Source organism: Sinocyclocheilus grahami, unplaced genomic scaffold (genome assembly GCF_001515645.1).
Source record: "Sinocyclocheilus grahami isolate Dianchi unplaced genomic scaffold, SAMN03320097.WGS_v1.1 scaffold96.1, whole genome shotgun sequence".
In the NCBI taxonomy this organism is placed as follows: domain Eukaryota; kingdom Metazoa; phylum Chordata; class Actinopteri; order Cypriniformes; family Cyprinidae; genus Sinocyclocheilus; species Sinocyclocheilus grahami.
This window is the reverse complement of record NW_015505275.1, coordinates 2976310-2981524: the sequence shown is the minus strand read 5'-3', so window position 1 is coordinate 2981524 and position 5215 is coordinate 2976310.

Genomic DNA, 5215 nt, shown 5'->3' with positions numbered 1-5215 from the left:
CTGTGTGAGTTACCCTGCATATGGATTCTATTAAAGACTGTTCCTTGATCCACGTCTCCGTCATTCCTTCCGACACAGAGTGTGACAGAAGACCAGACCTACAAAGGAAAAACTTAGCTGCGTGTTTCCCCTCCGTTTTGGTTCCATGTTTTGTTCAGTGTTTTGTTTCTGTTTTTTTCCCCCCATGGATCCCTTCACCGCTTTGTTCACCTCCCTAGCCCGTAAGGACCTGCCCTTCTTGGAGTATGTGGTTGAGTTCAGCCAGCTCGCCGTTTTATCAGCGTTCGATGACGCTGCACTGAACTCACTGTTCTGGATCGGGGCTAATTACCACCGCCCCGTCGATCTCCCAAACACCACTGGACTGTGCTGGAGGGAAGCTATCATCCTGGAGAGCGTCTGACCCCAATCCAGAGCACAGCCAGACCCAGAGCCCAGCCCCCCATCACCCCGCTGCACGGAGCGCAAGCCCGAGCCTGAGCCCACCAATGGCGGAGAGCCTGATCCCGCCACGACCGACTAGCCATCGCCGCACGGAGCGACAGAGCTGAGGATCGCCGGAGTGCTGAGAGTCGCGATTTGGTGTGTGTGGGTAGCGCACCAACCCTGAGAGCCCGGAGGCTCAGAAATGCCCACCCACCCTCCTGCTCACCCTCAGTCCTCCATCTGTTCGGTGCGAGCACCATGGGTCTGCCAGTCTCCATCATCAGCGTAGCTGGATAATCCCTTGCCTCCGCCTCGGCCCGTCGACCCAGCAGCTCCACCATGGCTCCTAGCTCCCTCCTCTCCGCTTTGACCCGGCAGTCCACTGGCTCCACCGGGCTCCCTCATCCCTCCGGCTCTGCCTTGGTCTGTCGTCGACCATCCGTCGCCTCGGGACTCCACTCCTCCGGCTATGCCTTGTCCCTCTGGCTCTGTCAGGCTCCTCCTTCCCTTTGGCTCCTCCTTGGTCCTCTGTTGCTCCGGCTCCACTGCGGCCTTCCGAATCCCCGCCTCAGTCGCCTGAGCCATCTGCTTCGCCTTGGCCCTCCGGATCCTCCCCGTCGCTCTGGCTCATCGGCTCTCCGTCTCTGCCTCGGGCTCCTCCACCTGCTCTGCCGCCGTCGGTCGGCCCCCTGGAGTTGTCAGCCCTTCCTCCACCATGGCTCCTCCCTCCATCAGCTCCACCGTGGATCGCCTTCATGGCTGTGGCCTGGGTCCCGCCTGGCTCCGCCTGCTCCAAGTCTTTCCTGTCTCCTCCCTGGCTCCTCCCTCCGTCGTCTCCGCGCTAGACTCTGTTTGCCATCCTCCTCCCAGGGTGGCCGTCCTCCACCCCAACCTCCTCCTGAGTTCCACTCCATCCCTCCCTTTGTTGTTCCTGTGGTGCGAGAACGCGCCTTCTGGGAGGGGGCGATATGTCAGGTAAATGGACCTATTTTGTTGTTTTCTCCCATGTGCTCCCCATGACCCAGTTTTTCCCCTCTCGTTGATTAGTCATTTGATTCACCTGTGTCTTGTAATTACCCCTTGTTAAGCCTTGTATTTAAGGCCCTGTCCCCACGAACGCGGGTATTTTCAAAACCGCAGCTTTTTCTATGCGGTTTGGAAGTTCACTTAAGTTTAGTTCCAACCCTAATTAAACAAATCTGCAGCTAATCAGCATCTTCAGGATTACTAGAAACTTGCAGGCAGGTGTTTTGGAGTTGGTTGGAGCTATCCGCGGGACAGTGACCCTCCAGGACTGGAATTTGACATACGTGTCATAGAAGGATGACGTTCAAGAACGGTCCATATCTGAACACACACTGTATGTGGCTTGTACTTTGATCTATGTAAGATTGATCTGTCTACCCTATCTACCGGAATGAGGTGTTTAAAAGTGAAACTCTTCAATTATTACAAGTCATCCAATCAAAACTGTTGGTAATCATGATGTAATGGATTTTTTTTTGAGATCATGATACAAGGGGAAATTGCAAATACAGTCCTATGGAATTTTTCTTCTTTCAGCTGAGTTCTCCTTTCTGATATTTTAAATGCTGATAATCATGGTAATGTCTGGATTTTTTTGTCACATGCTGTCACATGAAAATCGAGAAATATGTTGTGATATTTTTTTGTTTAGAAAACTAGGTACACTTTCTTTCTTTCTTTCTTTCTTTTAAAAGCATGTATCCCACTATTAAATCTAAAGTTTACAAAAAAAGACAGATTGTTGAGCTCTTCTTTGGGAATGTGTACAAGGAAACTGCCAAAACCACACCTATTTACATCCAGGAAGGTATCAGAAAACCAGGATTCCCCTTTACTTATTTTTTGTCATTATTTTGCATGATGCAAAGTTTTTTGTTTGTTGTGTTCTGCATTTTTTAAATTCTTTTCCCAATGTCAAAAAATTCATGTCTGGAAAAGCAACCTAAATGCAAAGTGTCGTGTTTGGAAAAGGTGTTGACAAGGAATGTCTTGCTACAGCATGTTTGTTCTAGGGCGTGTAAGAACTCTGCCTGAGAAGAAATGTAAATGAGGAAACATTTCACTTTGACTAATAAATCCTCAGAAGTTTTATGTTGCAGATGATAAAATGTAAACACATGCAAGGCACGATAAATATAAAGGTATCATTTTTCACCTGTCAGCTGTTTTGCATGTGCTGCACAATAATGTAAATAGGCCAAAGGTTGTCAGCAGCTTGCAGGTGTCTTTGTTTCTTTACTACATACGAGCATATAATCAATATACAGCTTGCTTTTATGCAAGATTTTTAGAGTATTGATTTTTTTTGCTGTTGCAAAAGTACTGCCATCAAACGTGTGGGTGTTTTTTACTTTAAAAAAAAACTTGCTATTACAGGTTCGGATACTTACGCAAATTCCTTTCTGTTTCATGAGAGAACAGTGTTCAAGAGAACTAGCAGATGCTGTCAGACGTTATATATTCTATGTATATAGAAATAATACATTCCATATAGTCTTTTTAACATGTTTAAACTGTTTTTTCTACCTTATGAACTTGAGTGGAGTGACCGATAACCTCTCAGATGCATTGCTGAATTAAAGAGGTTAAATGTTCATCCTGCAATGTGATCTCATTATTGTTTACAGTACGCAAAGTGTGGTGGTAAATCTATAGTATATTCCAATTAACATGGTCATCATTGTAAAATTATCTGCCTATTGCTTTTTTTTGTATTGTTGAGGAGTGGTTAGGTTTAGGTTAGGGTTAGAGACTCAAATATATCCGTTTAATAGTAAATGTAACTATACAAATGTATTACACTGCTCTCTGGATGATGTGATTCTGATTGGTCAGTCGCAACACCCCCGCAGACTTTGCTTGATCTGTGCATATTTCTCTTCTGATTCGGTTGAGATGAGCTTTTCACTAGAGAAAGCAATATTTTGGATAGAGGACTCATATTTCAGCTGAAAGCAATGGTTTGAAGTAAAAAATGCCCTAATTTTGGATTTATTTCTTACAAGCATGCAGCTTTTTGCTTCACAAAATGTTAATTGATAGACTGGAATCTCGTGGAATATTGTGATGTTTTTATCAGCTGTTTATATTTATTCAGCTGTTTGAACTCTCATTCTGATGGTGGCACCCATTCACTGCAGAGGATCCAGTAATGAGATGGCAAATTTCTCCAAAATTTTCAGAAGAAGACACTCCATCAAATGCCATTTGACTGTCATGAAAATTACTTATCACAATGTTGCAATGTCTGTGTTGCACGAACGATTATTTTGTACATTGCAAAAAAAATGTTTTTAGTGTGAATCAGAAGTTGTGACCAGCTTCAGTACAGTCCAGACGGTTGGAAGCGAGTGGTTAAGGATGTTCTGCTCAAGCTGATGTTGTCAGAAAAGAAATGTCATTCCAGAAGGTAAAGCAAATTTTCAGATTTTGATTTTGTGTGTGTGGATTCACTTGCATAGATTAATTGTTTACCACAAGACTAATGTAGTGAAGTGCACTAACAAAGTAAACTAATTCATGCAGACCCAAAGATAATACACGGGCAAGATTATCTAATAATTTCACCCCAAACTAATAGACTTAAAAGAAATGTCATTCCAGAAGGTAAAGCAAATTTTCAGATTTTGATTTTGTGTGTGTGGATTCACTTGCATAGATTAATTGTTTACCACAAGACTAATGTAGTGAAGTGCACTAACAAAGTAAACTAATTCATGCAGACCCAAAGATAATACACGGGCAAGATTATCTAATAATTTCACCCCAAACTAATAGACTGCTTTATGTATACGTATTCATCAATTTAAACTGGTGTATCCACAAAAATGTGTGGTTTTATGTACTAATATTACGAATAATAAGATCAGGTTGCATAGTTCCTTGACTAAAAAAACTGTTTTCAGATGGATTTCTCATGTTTTACAGTTTGCAAAATAATCAAGCTTAAATACTTCAGCATGTTGCAAGAATTAAGCCCAAACAACATTGAGCTCATATTATTTATACACTAATAGGACATTGACCTTGACAGTGAACTTGACAGTAACTGTAAAGACGTGAGAGATTGTCACTGCTCTGTTCCCACGACCGACTCTTATTTCAGTTGATCTCTTTTCTTTTTCCCATGCAGGGTTTAGTTACTTAGAAACACATTTTCAGCAGGGCTTTGTTGTCATTTTCACTTTAAGCATCTCAATATCTCAGTACATTCATTGGTAGTATAGGCCTGCAGTTTCAAATGCTGCTCTAACCCCACAGAGATGTACCATGTACACAGTGGAGCTACACTTCTGTCACTGTACAGTTCCTGTGATGTCACCTACAGCATGACACAACATGTCCTGATACCAGGTTGGCCTAGTCTGATCTGTTTGGCAATGACGGCCTGTTGTTTTGATGTCCTTGCACTCTGGCATTCATTGGGCTTCTTCCCACCTTTCTGGGAAATAAAAGCTGGCTGCTTCAACCTGGGAGTTTTCCAAACAACATCAACTTGGCAGTTCAAAGATAAAACTACTGGAAATCTCAAATGTTAAACCTTTGATTTCATATTAGAGTTGCATTGCTTAATTTTGCTACAGTATCATGAAGTTTTTTCTAATCGAAAAGTGCTTTGTAGAAAGATCAGTGAAATTTAGTAGTAGCTGTGGTTGCCAGAACATTGTGGTAACATTTTTTAGATATTACGGTTTGAACTTAAATGTACAAAAAGTCTAATTTATGTAGCGAATCAGCTCATGGGGAAATATGAATAATTAAC